Raw genomic sequence first — 15372 nt, 5'->3', positions numbered from 1 at the left:
GGTGGCTTAACCTCACACTGGGCATATATGCGTGCGTGTCCAGGATCCCGAGAGAAGAATGGAGGAGAAGGGATTGCGGCGTGGCCATCCCCCTGGGGGGTGATTTCTCACTTTCTGTCTCTCTCTCTCTGTCTTTCTGGTGAATGCACATGCCCTAAAGCAAAAATCTCTCCAAAAAATCAGAATTAATTTTTATTCATTTCTTACAGACACTTGATTGAGATAATAGTTAATCATGCCTTTGTTTCTTTGAGCTTACCAGTTATTTCACTGAAACATGCCTGAAGTCTAAGAATTTATTTTTCAGTCAAACTGACCAGATAACTCTCTGCTGAGTGTTTCTCTTTCTCTCCATTACATTTGGGAGACTCCATGTCACTGGTTATGCTAACAGCTATGAAGAGGGAAGAGCAAGGTACAGGTCTTAGTCGTCACATGTCCCTACCAATCTGAACCAGGAAACGAGAAGCTGGAGAGGGAACCATGAAGGGCACAGGTGCACGTCTGCTCTCCCCATCCATTTCCCCTCACTCTGCCAGAGTGCAGATGTGGGAGAACACAGTGGGACGAGGCAGCAGGCAGAGATGGAAATACCAACACAGGAGGAGATGGAGCGCTGCGAGAATGGAGAGGGATCAGTGCGGTCCAGCTTCCATCAGCAGAGCAGAGGGAGGAATAGCTCTGCCTGCAACACTGTGTAGCCAAACTACCAGACCCTGTTTGCTTGGTGTGGAGAGGTGTAGCCAGACACACCACCTGGCTCTGCTGGTACCCAACATAAACCCATTAGGGAATTTGGCCCTAGAAATCTTCCTTCCTTCCTTCCTTCCTTCCTTCTTTCTTTCTTTCTTTCTTTCTTTCTTTCTTTCTTTCTTTCTTTCTTTCTTTCTTTCTTTCCTCCTCTCCTCTTCTCTCCTCTCCTTTCCTTTCCTTTTCTTCCTGTCATTTGCTGTATATCAAACAGTATACAAAACTAGATTTTCCATCCAGTATACATTATATGTTGGTTCAATCAAGGATATAACCATACATGTTGTCATCAACAAATAATTTTCTATTTCTTGTTTCTTATACATTTTGCTTTCCTTCCTCCCCTTGATTCCCTACCTCTCGCCCTCTGCCAATTCTCCCCCTTCTCCCACATGGTCTCTGGTACATAGAGTTGTTTTCCATGCCTTATTTTTTTCACATTTTATTGATTCACTAAAGATCTTAATTAAAGACTTTCAATAGCAAGCACAGCTGATATATATTTATTTATGAACGCATAACTGATTTTTAGGTGTAAGCCTCAGTGAGTAAAGTGAACATACTATAAGGTACCATCTCGCTGGGTCTATATAGCTAACTGCAGTCATTAAATAGATATTAATAGATAATTTTAAATGCATTGTTTTAACTTCAAAAAAAGATTTATTTTTAACAGATCAAAATAAAAAATGTAAGAGAAATTTGCTTAAAACTTAAAGCCAGGAAAAAGGTTAGAATTCTATTTAAATAGTAGGTAGATGAACCTATCAACAGTTGAAGAGAAGACAAAAATCCTTAAATATGGAAATCAAAGCATCAAAGAAAATCAGTAATGCTTTAGTCTAAAGTGAACAAATTCTATTTCACTAGTTCAGACTCACGTCATTTATCTCTCTTCTATTGAATTTTCAGTGTTACTGTGGTCTGATCTTTCCATTTAAACTCTGGAGGCTAACATTCAACTCCAGACTTGCCCCTACCATTACGCTGACTATTCTCTTGGTTGTTTCTTGTACTCTATGTCTGTATGTCCAACTTTAGTTTTCCTAGTATAGCACTCCCTTCAGTAATTCTTGGAGAGCTGGTCTGGTGTTGGTAAATTCTTTCAGGTTTTGTTTATCTGAGAATGTTTTTGTCTTTTTTTCCCCCAGGTGAAAGATAATCTTGCTGGGTATAGTAGTTGAAATTGTTTTTCACTTAACACTTTGAATATATTTTCCCATTCTTTCCTTGCTTGCATTGTTTCCAATGAGAGGTCGGATGTTAGCTTTATGGGATATCCTTTGAAAGTAACTTTCTTGCCAATTTTAGTATCTTGTCTATGTCTGTGGTTTTGGTCAATCTGGCTATGATATGCCTTGGGGAAGATCTTCTTGGGTTGATTCTATGCGGGGTCCTTTGACCCTAGAAATCTTGATTTCTAAGAAGTCAAGAAATTCCTGGGAAGTTTACTGAGAAGGCTGAATGGTTTTTTTGTTTGTTTGTTTGGGCTTTTTTGAGATTTTTGCTATAGGGCTCGTGCGTTTGCTAGAAAGAGAGAGACAGAGATAGAAAGTGAGAAATCACCCCCCAGGGGGATGGCCATGCTGCAATCCCTTCTCCTCCATTCTCCTCTTGGGATCCTAGGCATGCACACACACACGCGCCTGGTGTGAGTTTAAGCCACCGGGTCCGGGACTTGAACTGCGGTCAGCTACATGGGCGTTCGGCGACATAGACATTACACTAACTGCTGGTCCCAAGAAAGCTGAATGTTTAGCTCAAGTAAAAAGTCACAGACTCAACATATATGGCCCCTGATTCCCAACCTCAAAAGTGCAATCTCACATTTCATTTATGAAGTACTATCATAAACCACACAAATACTTTGAGTCAGAGCAAGACTACTAATAATGGGCATAAGAACATAAAAAGGGACATTTTAAGTCATTTGGAAACTGCTTAGCACCAGGTAGAAATGTTTACTTACAGAACGAGTAAAAGATTACACAAATATATGAACAATGAATGATGTAATGCAGCAAATAGTTATTTCTCATTGTTTATGGCAGTTATAAAGTCACTTCAAATACTAAGAACACTGAAGCACACTGTTCCCAGGGGAAACATAGGCTTAGGTTCCTATGTGCCTCTGGGCACTTTTCCTTAACTTATCAATACAGATAACCTTGTTATGTGAGTTTCTGTTTAAAGGGACTTTATTCAGTATATGCTGCTAATTCATTAACATTAAATTCACAGCCAACGGCCCTATAACTCATGCCTATGTGAAACTTACCTAACACATGTATTTTCTCCCTACGATATATCACACACTTCTTGCACTTAGGAACACCAGACAGCACTTCAGCAGTATGCTTGGGGACCATTTTAATTAGCAAAATCACCGAGAAAACTCCACAAAAATGTAAAATATGTGGCACTAAATAGATCTCACACACACACACACACACACAAAACAGTACTTGTTCACAGTATGAGAGTTGAAACAAGATGGCAGACTGTGGCTGGGAATATGTAGGTCAGATTATTCAAAAGTTTTAGTGCTTTATGAATAGCTGCAAATAACCACAAGAAATCCACGAATATTTATTTTAGGATTAAAAATGTTAGTAGGCAAATTTACAAATACAGAACACATGAATAATGAAGACTGACCATATATAATAAGCAATTATTGAGGAAAACTGCGCACTTGGGAGCTCAACTAGTGATGATAGGAAGTAAGATGAAATATGACCTTAATGTAGTGATATATAGATATATACCTATTTCTTCTGCAAGGGGATGAATGCATGTGCACATGCCCATTTTAAGAGTTATATTAAAGTTTGTCTTAATAAGTAAATTATAATTAATTTTCAATACTAGGAAAATTTTGCCTGTAACTATTTGAGTTTATTTATGATTTCACTGATGATATATGAATGTTGCTTCACTGTCATTTGATCCTAAGTAGTATGATGTATAGATGGTTTTGGGTAAATAAAAGCAAAATGTAAATTCACTCTCTCTTCACTTGCCTCTGTTCCACATGTGTACCTGCTTCCTTGCCAGGCTCTGAACCAAAAGTCACAGTGACCAGGAATCTTCTGAATCTACCATTTGGAGGTGACTTGATTATCATACACTGTATTCATGCTTTAAAAAACATACTGTTCCCCACAAAGATAAACAGCAAATATAAGTAAGCCAGAAATTATCATTTAAAAAAGAGAGAATAAATTTTAAAAAACATGCTGTCCTGGGGCCAGAAGATGGTGTAGTGGTTATGTTGCTGGACTCCCACACAGTCAACCACAGTTTGAGTTCCAGACTCGGTACATTGAAAATCATGCCAGATATGTGTGCGTGCGTGCCCAAGATCCCAAGAGAAGAATGGAGAAGGGACTGTGGCATGGCCATCCCCTCAGGGGGTGATTTCTCACTTTCTCTTTCACTGTCTGTCTCTTTCTCTCTCTCTCTGCTGAGCACACGTGCCCTATAGTGAAACAAACAAAAATAAATAAATAAAACCAAAAAAACACCTGCTATCCTGACCTTCACCTGGAGTTTCTGCTGTGACCTGGGCTATGGTCTGACCAGAAACCGGCATCCTAGCAGTAGTTAGACCAGCAACTATCAATAAATAGTGCAGGGAGCTTTGCGCAGTGGCAGTATCGCAGCCAATGAGGTTTATCCGAGGCGTGATTATTGCTAATAAATAGTGCAGGGCTGGTCATCAGCACCACAGAGTGATACGAGAAGAAAGAGAAATCATGTACTGTTATTATGTCCTACATCTTCTTTCTGGCCTTTGGAAGAGTATGGGACCACTCTGCAACTAAGACTCTCGGGTTCAAACTTGGAGATAGAGACCGCCGATAAAGGAAGATACTGGCACTCCTGTTCCTGATTAATAGAAAAAAAAGCATGGTAGTATATTTGGCCCCTGAATATATATAACAGGTCATCTCAGTTTCTTCTGCATACTTTTTTTTTGGGGGGGAGAGGGTTTTTTTTGCTATAGGGCACATGCCCTAGCCAGAAAGACAGAGAGAGAGACAGAAAGTGAGAAATCATACCCCCCCACACACACACAGGGGGCTGACCACACTGCAATCCCTTCTCCATTCTCCTCTCGGGATCTTGGGCATGCACGCACATGCACCTGGTGTGAGTTTAAGCCACCAGGTCCAGGACTTGAACCACAGTTGACTACATGGGAGTCCAGCGACATATCCATTACACTAACTGCTGGTCCTCCTTCTGCATACCTTTTGATCCAACGATTCTATTTCTAGAAATTCATGGCAAAAACAATCCATTAAAGATGTCTGAAAAATATTAATATAGAATATCATAGCAATATATCTTCTAAGACTAAAAAAACTGAACTTGATCAAAATATCCAACAACTGGAAACTGATATAATCAAATATGATATATCCCAGTTTGACCTTGACTACATGAAGAGGATTTCATGTTTTTTTTGTTTTGTTTTGTTTTGTTTTTAGATTTTTGCCTTGGGACACATGCGCTCCAGAGACAGAGACAGAAAAAAGGAAAGTGAAAAATCACCCTTCAGAAGGGATGACCACACCACAATCCCTCTTCCTCCATTCTCCTCTTAAGATTCTGGGCACACACACACGCGCCTGGTGTGATTTTCAAGCCACCAGGTTCAGGACTTGAACCATGGTTGGCCATGTTGGAATACAACACCTTAATCCACCACATCACCTGCTGGCCCACACAGATGTCTTTTAAAGTAAAGGGAGTGGGAAGATGAGGGATAACAACAGGGAAAAGTGAATATGAACACAGAAACAAAGTATGTATGTGAAGAATTGCAAATAATGCAGAACGGCTGAAATAAGAGATTTTGAGGAAAACCTGAAATACAGGCACTGAAGCGAACTTTGGCTTGAGTTGTCCAGGAGGCATCTGTAAATAATGCACCACGAGATTTTTCTCTATTTTGTACATGCTTTCCATTACACAGTCAGCTATATGAGGACAGAGACAAATACCGTAGTGGGAACCAGATCAATTCTTGAGAATCAGAAAAATAAACCAAGCAGCAGGTAAGTCAAAGACAGACAAAACAGTAAGCAGAATGGATGGAGAACACACAAGAGGTAGGAAGTAATGGGCTCCAATCACCAATGCCAGGCAAGGCCTGGGAAGAATAGCTGTATGTCTAAGTAAGAGGGAAGGCAAGAACATAGGTTCTATTTGAGATAATCTCCTGTGACTCATAAAAATTTAAACAAATAAACTCAGGGGGAAAAAACTATTATAAGAAAAATAAAGGCTAAGTAATACATCTGGATATATTATACATATAATATATAATATTTATTATTAGTGCTCATGACATGAAAAGCATAGGCTAACTAGCTGTCAGGTGAGGAAAAAAAAACATGGAAATTGATTTAGATAGGAAAAGTTTCCTTAATAAACTCCATGGGAGGTTCTACTTATTTCGAGTGGGTTCTGTAATACACGCCTGACTGGAGAAATCACATTCCCATTCAGCTACAGTTTTGTAGAAAACTGAGACAAAATGAAGCACCTTCTTCTTCTAAAGTCTTTGAATTCCCTCTCAGAATCTTCCTGGAGGTCTTCCTTTACCTCTTCTCTCTGTTCTAATTGAATCTCCTAAATGGCAAGCATTCCTTACGGAAAAAGACAGTGGTCTCTTAATTAAATTTTCTTTCACTTTCAGTTAATTGCTAGAGTTTTGAGACAGAAAATCTTACCTAAACATTTTTACATATTTCATTTTTTTTTTTTAGAGAAATTTTGTTATAGGGAGCCTGCATTCACTGGGGAGACAGAGAAACAGGAAGCAAGAAATCACCTTCCATGGGGTGATGGTCACGCTGCAATCCCTTTCCCTCCATTCTCCTTTTGGGATTTTGGCCATGCACGCACACACTCCCAGTGTGAGTTTGAAGCCATCGGGCCCGGGACTTGAACCGTGATCAACTATGTGGAAGTCTAGTGATGTAACCTGCTGGTCCCCATATTCCACGTTTATAAAACATTATTATGGAGCCAGTAGGTGGTGTAGTGGTTAAGGTGCTGGACTTTCACACGGCGAATAGTGGTTAGAGACCCAGACTTAGCAACTTGAAACTCACATTGTTGGGCGCATGTGCATGCATGCTCAAAATCCTGAGAGAAGAATGGAGAAGAAGGGATTGCACTATGGCCATCATCGCTGGAAGATGATTTCTCACTTTCTTTCTCTGTGTCTCCAGTGACTGCACACACCCTATAGCAAAAATCTCTCTTAAAAAAATTTTATTTAAAGATTACATTTTTTTGCTCATTTAAACTCAGAGGTACAGATTTTAAGCATGATTTAGTGTTAAACTCATTGTTGCTTAAAATCTTATACTAAATATTAGAATTTTTAGGACATCCATTTTCCTTTAAACATTAAAAATTTCTCTAAATATTAGTATTTTCAAGATATTCCTCTTTAAATATTTTTAAAAATCAAGATATTTATCTGTGCCTTTAGGCAATGATTAAAAAAAAAAACTTCAATAAAATATACCTAGGATGAGTCAGCAGATGCCACAGTGGTTAAGGCACTGGATCGCACATGGCCAAGTCCACAGTTGGAGTCTCAGACCCAGTAGCTTGAAAAATGCCAGAAGTGTGTGTTTGTGTCCAAAATCCTAAGAGAAGAATGGAAGAGAAGGAACTGTGGCATGGCCATCCTCCCTGGGGAATGATTTCTCACTTCCTCTTTCGCTTCCTCCCTCCCTCCCTCCCTCCTTCTCTCTCTCTCTCACACAAATGCACAAAACCTATAGTGAAAAAAAAAATCACACACACACAGGATAACATCTTTGATGTAATTTACATTAGAGCTATTTATAAGGTACTCAAAAGTGTTCGTTTATCGATGACAAAATTAAATCTACTTATAAATACCCAATTTTCGGATTTTTTAGATTCATTTAGAACATTATATGATTAAATGAATCTTTATGCCTCTCTAATTATACCCTATTTACATCTAGTACATCTATGAATGTTACTGAAAATTAGACTTTTGAAAACAAAAAATGTCATTCTTTTTATTAGTCTTGTGTGTATCATTATATATTTATGTTTTATGCATGCTTTGGCTGAGAACAGTATCCTGAAGCCAGGCATGCAGCAGTAGAAATGCAACTGGACCTACTTGGGAAAGGTCCTGGTTTCAAATCCCAGGGCCTCCCCAAGCACGTCAGGCACATACGCACACCCCCTCGGGCCAACAAACTCAGGGCTCCCAATGATTCTGCATTATGGTGAGTTGTATAATTACGTTATTATATACAACAATGTAACAATATAGAAATAAAGTGCACAATAAATCAAATGCACTTGAATTATCCCCAAAACACCCCCCATACACGCCCCTTGTCCATGGAAGAATTGTCTTCCATGAAACTGATCCTTGGTGTCAAAAAGGTTGAGAACCATGGCTTTAAAGTGTATTTGTTTTAGTTGTCTTTGGTTGAAAATTAACTATTTTGATTTCTATAAAAAGAATTGACACTTACTGACAAGAGAAAGAGCATTTCTTTCCTTCAAATGAAGACTCACCTTTCAACAAAATGGCAAGAAATTCCTTGTATGACTTTAATACAAAAATGCAAGGCATTACTGACTAACCCCCACCTGTTGCTGTTTCCGTACCAAATTTAGACACACCAAAATAATAGAATGCTTATGACCATAAAACTTTATTGCTGTAAACTGATATTTTAAAAGAAAATTAAAGTAAACATGAAGTAAATACTACTGTTAATATCTGAAAAAGTCACAAAGACAACAACCAAACTCCTTATTCTAAAAGAACTGTTTCTTTGGAAAACAAAAATTCACAGTAAAAATTAAAAGGCTTATAATAACACACAATTCTAAACTAATGAGGAACCAAATAAAAATGAGCTTTGCTAGGTTTCTAAGTACCTCACATCCTGACTAAGGTTTTTTCCTGGAAAATTCTTCAAAATGTGGAAAGAAGGCAACTCAACCAAGATAATTAAAATTCACCCTGCAAAGGCATGGCCAAATCAGGTCAGTTAAATTCACCCTTAGAAGCAACAAAGTCATTTCAAATTTTTCCAAGCTGAAAACTGATGTGTCATGACTCAACTCTCACAGAAACTATTTTTAAAACCAAAGATAATTATTTTTAATTCTTCAGAGAGTAGTGACCCAGAACTGTTAATATATGGAAAAGACTTCCAAGATTGTGTAACTATAGTGCTCACATGCAACTTCATCAAAGATCTCCAGAAACAAATATTTTGCAAATGCAGTGCTCAAGTCTTCACCCAGGACCAAAAAGCCTCCTAAATGAAATTCAAAGCAAACTTGGGAACTCTCCTCTTTAAAACTCTAGCCTGGTCTTTTATTAAAGACCTAAGCAAAAAGACTACACAAAACCCTTCTGCCTACTCAGATCTCTAAACTATATTCTTCAAAACAAAAAGCTATGCATATGAGGCTAGGTCACCCAACAGACTCCAAAGGCCAGGGGTGTCATTTGCTGACCTACTCTTTCTTTCCTACACAAGTCATCTCTCTGTGAGGTTTTCTCCTTACAGGATGTGCTCATTTCTGATTATGTTTATCCTAAAGTGTTGGTATATGAACAGAAAGTTTTCAGGTGGCCCTACTTACCACAGAATTCTTAAGAAGGAACTGCAAGGGGAGATTCAGGTCCTGTCAAGCCTCTCAATAACATCTCGACATTCTCAACAGGCTCTCATTTGGATTTTATTAAGTAAAAATAACTCACTTTTAATAATATGACATGCTTCATTAAATCCTCTCTACCCCAGAAAACAGAATGCACAAAACTTGACAATGGCAATAAAGTATATAGTTTTATTCTCTGCATCTCATGTGTAAAAAATTAGAATGTAATAAGTAAATTTTTATGAAGTCCTTATAATTCACCCTTCAAAGGATATACCATGTTATGTATATTTTACCACAAATATATGTATATATAACTAATACTATACTATTACTATATGTATATGATAAGCATTTTCCCAATATTTAAGAATATTAACCATCCATAACACTTGACGTTCCAGACTTAAAAATGCAACCACATGAACAGTCTTTGAAATTCTTTTTTTTTTTTTTTAAGTTTATTTATTTAACTCATGTGAGAGAGAGGCAGGCAGGCAGGGACTCCCAGAAGGGCCTTGGCGTGTTACCTTTCTTCCTCCAGCCTTTCGTCTGCCAGGATCACACTGCATGTTCAGGCTGACCCAGGATCCAAATCCCGGGCCTTCCAATATGGCTCCAGTATTATGGTACAGCACCCTACAGCCTGTGCCATCATGACTGGGCCAGAATTATTACTTTTTATAGGAGCAAGTTCTACAAAATAACCAGTAAAAACCATACTTTCGGTAGGGATCTTCCCAGTCAGTTCTCTAAGAACTGTAACTCAGTTACCTCAAATGCCCTCATCTCCTTCAGTAGACACAATATATTCCCTCTTGGTTCTATGAAAGTTGCATGCAACTATTCGTCCTTTGGGAAAAATTATTCCTAACCCATACTTTTCCCATACACCAATACAGTTTTGTTTCAGTGACTCACTGGGATCATCACCATATTCTCGGGCCTCGGAGGATGCAGGACATTTAGCAGAATGTGCATTATCCTTTGACACAGATTACAGGCAGGATTTCCCCAATGATAACGTCAGTAAGTCATTTTACCAGGAAGTATCAAAACAAGAACCTTAGGAGGTCTTCCTTACATCAGTGCTTTCAAGTTTTATCAGGAAGACAAATACTCAGAAAATAGGACACACTAACTCTTAAGTGAAACTCCATGGGGAAAAAAGGGACTACTACTATTACTAATACTTTGACATCACAGGTCACTAAGATGGCATTCCTCGTCTTATCATCAGAATTCCCAAATGCATTTCTTTTCAACTGAACTTCTCTGGGAAAACCAGTCAGTCACTTAAAAAAAAAAAAATGTGGATTCTGAGAAACACAGAGAAGTTTGCTTTAGATTATAAACTGCAGAGCCAAATGTAGAATAAGGCAGCTCACAGTTGGAAGGAACACAGCAAAAGCAGATGTGGAAGTAATACTGTGTCAACCACAAATAAGCAGAGTTGGATAATTCTAAGCACATGCTAACTGTCCCAAAGTATAATGAAATTCTCAGCATGTTTTAATTAACTATCCTTTGACTGTACACATGACAGCACAGACTGCCAAAATGCAAAATCTCTTTAGAAACGAGAACTTGTGTCCCAAACTAATGTTACCTCTTTTCTCCCTTTGTGAGCAGAAGCAAGGCACGAGAGATTTGAGGTTGAGGTATCTCTTGCCAACAGTTGCATCCAACAAGGCCTAAAAAGAACATGGAATGAACTGATTGTCTTAAAGAAGTTCCTGCAGTGTGGGGACATGAGACGCAACTAAAAAAATGTGGTCATTTTTAGTGTTCTGAAAACAGAACAACAAACACCTGTGTTTTTTCAATTATAAAATCCAAATGCTTTGAAAAGTGAAAGTATTTTTATAACTCATTTGGCAGCAAACCCTGATCTGACCTGAACCTGAAAATAGTTCTATAACTCTTTAAAACTCGCCTGGTGGTAAAAATCTCACCTGAATGGATGTGAGAATATTAGCTTTTACTTATCTCACTGAGTATGACTGGGTATTCTTTTCATGTCAGAAATATTAATGTATGATTACAGAGTGATGTCTCAGACAATGTAGAGGTGCTATAAAATATACTATACATGTAGGTAATGTATTACCTTCCTAAAATCTGAAAAATTCTGGATTCTAACAGACATCTGGCACAACGGTTTTGGATAGGGGTTTTTAGACCTGCTACTGCCATTAGTATTTATGATTGAACATGCTAAAACATAAATCAAAATATGTTACACTCTGCTGGGTTCCCTCCAAAGGATTCCTGTGTCATTCGGAATAAAAGCCAAACTCTCTACAACTGCCTTCCAAGATTGCTATTCAAAGAGGACAGAACTTTTGCATCACCTGCTAAATTGTTAGATGTGCACAACTGCAGAACTAACTCCCACCTATGAATCACAATCTGCATTCTGGAACGATCCCCCAAGTGACATGCAAGCATGCACGTGGATTTCTGAAAAGCACAGACCTGCCACACTAATGATCTGTCCCCTTACCCCACTGAGTTCACTGACTTCTCTCCCCCTCATCCATTCTTCCTCAGTCTCTTTGGTTTCCTGGCCGGTCGTCAAAATATAAGACACACTTCTATGCAGCAGTTCCCCTGGTCTGGAATACTCTCCTCCAGGTGTCTCTGGCCTTCTCCTTCAAGCTGCTTCAGAGTGAGGCTTTCCCTCACTCTAAAAAGTTCAAAACTCTGATGCTTCACCTTCTCCAGGCTTTTTCCTCCTTGCCATCTAAAATACTATACATTTTACCAATTTATTTGTTTTTTTTATTGTTTGTTTGTTTTCTTTCTCTTTACTAGAATGGTAAGCTTGATGGAAGCAGGGATTCTTTTGATTATTTTTCACACTGTTGTATCCTTAGTACCTAGAACAGCAATTCCCAGGGTGGTCTATGGATCCCTCTGGGTCACTGAGAGCTAGCCAGGATGGCCCACAAAGTCAAACTATTTTCAGTTAATAATACAAACACATGACTTGCCTTTTCCACAGTAGTGACATTTGCACTGGTGGTGTAAATGGTTAAAACTGCTGGGCCTTAGAACAAAGCAAAGCAGAGGGAATAAACTGCGTTGTCACTGTATTCTTCACTACCATACCTTCTTTAAAAAAGAAATTCACAGGAACCAGCAGTTAGTGTAATGGCTATGTCGCTGGACTCCCACGTAGTTGACCGCAGTTTGCATCCCGGACCCGGTGGCTTAAAACTCATGCCGGGCGCGTGTGTATGCGTGCCCAAGATCCCGAGAGGAGGATGGAGGAGAAGGGATTGCGGCGTGACCATTCCCCCTGGGGGGTGATTTCTCGTTTTCTGTCTCTCTGTCTCTCTGTCTCTGTCTGTCTGGCGAGTACACGTGCCCTATAGCGAAAAATCTCTCCAAAAGAAGAAATTCACATAAGAATGCTCTTGATGAAGCAGTTTTGAAAATATGAGTTTTATCAAATCCTGACCCTCAAGTACATATCTTTTCAATATTCTGCGTAACAAAACAGGACATACATAAGGTGCATCTGTTCAAACTGAGAATTACGATTGTCTTGAAGAAAAGCATGTGTGAGTGCATGAGAGTTGTGAGCTGAACTAGCCACGATGTTCATAAACACATTTCACTTGAAAGAATGACTGACAAACTATGACTAATCAGACTTGGGTAACTGATAGACATTTTCTTGAAAATGAACGAAGTGAGCCTGTCACTTCAAGGAAAATAACAGACAGCATTTATCGGCAGTCATAAAAGTCAAACTTTCAAGTGAAAACCAGAATTTGGGAAAATCTGTATTCATCACCATGATTTTTTTTTTTTTTTTTTTTAATTTACTATAGGGCTCGTGAGCTCTCTGGATAGAGAAGGTGAGAAAGCACCACCCCTCCCGGGGGGACGTTCATGTCCTACGCCCTTCTCCTTCAGACTCGTCACAGGATTTTGGACACCCACCCACACACCTGGTGTGTTTCTCAAGTGGCTGGATCTGGGACTCCAATAGTGCAGTCGGCCAGGTGGGATCCAGACATCTTAACCAACACGCCACCTGCTGGCCCATCACCATGAGCTCAATAGTTTATTAGTTAAAGACTTTAAATGAGATCGCTGGTGATATTAAATAATGTGATCTTTAAAATACATTGCTGAATGAAACGTGTTACTACTTAGATCTGCATAACTCAGCAAATCATTATTTTTGACATGACAAAAGTACAATATAGTAAATTTAAAGTACAATGATACCACAATATCATGGTTAGGTAAAAGATTCAAACACAAAAAAGATCAATGACCCATGGGGGATACTTTCTCACTTTCTCTCTCTCTCCCTCTCTTTTGCAGGTGAATGTAAGCACCCTCTGGCAAAGTTGTGGTTTTTTGGGGCTGTTTTGTTTCGTTTTAAAAAAATAAAAAGAAACTACCATTGATCAAGTTTTAGTATAGTAACAAAGAATATCCACAACTATTTTGAAAAGATGATTAAAATACTTTATTCTTTTCTACCTACATAACTGTAGGAGACCTGATTTTCTTCATAGACCTTAATCAAAATAATATATTGCAACAGATGACTACAGATATGAGAATTCAGATGTCTTTTTTAAAAAAATTATTTGTTTTAAATATTTTAAAATTTGACCATAGACACAGAGAGAGAGATAAAGGGAAAAGTGAGAAACCGAGACACCAGGTCTGGGACTCAAACTGTGGTTGGCCACGTGGGAGTCCAGTGCCTTAACCATCAAGCCAAATGCTGGCCCCTCAGAATCCAGATGTCTTCGAAACCAGACAATAAAGAGTTTATAGAAATGTAAAAGAATATCATTCTTCTCAAACCCCCTCCCCCCATTTTTTTAGCATTTGCTATAGGGTATATGCATTTGTCACAAAAAGACAGAGAGACAGAGAGATGGCCACACCGTAATCCTTTCTCCATCATTCTCTTCTCAGGATTTTAAGCTAAAATATCTTAAATTTAATTTTAAATACAGTAAACAGCAATTTGTATATCATATACATAAATGCCTATTCTTTAGAGTTCTCAATAATATTTAAAAGTGCATATGGGATTCTGGAAGAAACCTGAGTGTGGCGTGAGCATGGGGAAACAAAAGAAAACGAGAAAGTATGCAACCATGAAGCAAATGCTCAGTCTCAGAGATCAAAGGCTTAAAGAAAAGGATAGATTAAAACCTAAAAAGAAAGAAAAGAAAGATCCTAGCACGCTGAAGGAAAGAGACGTCCCCCAACACCCTTCCTGCTTATTCTTTCAATATAATACACAGCTGGGTCCACCTTACCACATCCTGGTTGATACCAACTTTATCAACTTTTCCATTAAAGCCAAACTGGACTTAGTGCAGTCGATGATGGACTGTCTGTATGCCAAGTGTATCCCTGTATAACTGACTGTGTAATGGCTGAAATTGAAAAATTGGGGCAAAAGTATCGAGTGGCTCTAAGGATCGCTAAGGATCCAAGATTTGAACGATTACCATGCACACATAAAGGAACCTATGCAGATGACTGCTTAGTACAGAGAGTAACTCAGCACAAGTGTTACATCGTGGCCACAGTTGACGGAGACCTTAAACGAAGAATCTGGAAGATCCCAGGAGTTCCTATCATGCACATTTCTAGCCATAGATACAACATTGAACTGATGCCAGATGATTATGGAGCCCCTCGATTCTAATTCTTAAAGGACAAAGTTCCTCTGCCATTCTTTGACCAAATATCTCTGTTGCCAGTTCATTAAACATGCTATTTGTCATGAATTATTTTTCTGTCCACCTATACGCTGTGTAATGAGCTGAGTACGGTCAAGTACACTTACTTTTCAATGCTGTTTTGAAAATGTTTGTTTCATTTAAAAACTTGTATCTTTTTATTTTTTAAACTCATTGCATTTTTTTATAAATC

The 15372-nt window shown here is 38.6% G+C and overlaps 2 pseudogenes; both read left to right on the top strand.

Moving 5' to 3' along the window:
• The first annotated feature begins 4389 nt into the window (after positions 1-4389).
• Positions 4390-4567, top strand: LOC114008252 (uncharacterized; annotated as a pseudogene).
• A 9982-nt stretch (positions 4568-14549) lies between these two features.
• On the top strand, positions 14550-15145 carry LOC102474241 (rRNA-processing protein FCF1 homolog pseudogene; annotated as a pseudogene).
• The last annotated feature ends 227 nt before the right edge of the window (positions 15146-15372 follow it).

The sequence above is a fragment of the Tupaia chinensis genome, unplaced genomic scaffold (genome assembly GCF_000334495.1).
Source record: "Tupaia chinensis unplaced genomic scaffold, TupChi_1.0 Scaffold000314_1, whole genome shotgun sequence".
Taxonomy (NCBI): Eukaryota; Metazoa; Chordata; class Mammalia; order Scandentia; family Tupaiidae; genus Tupaia; species Tupaia belangeri.
Note: the sequence above shows the minus strand (reverse complement) of the source record. Positions and strands in the feature narration are given on the sequence as shown.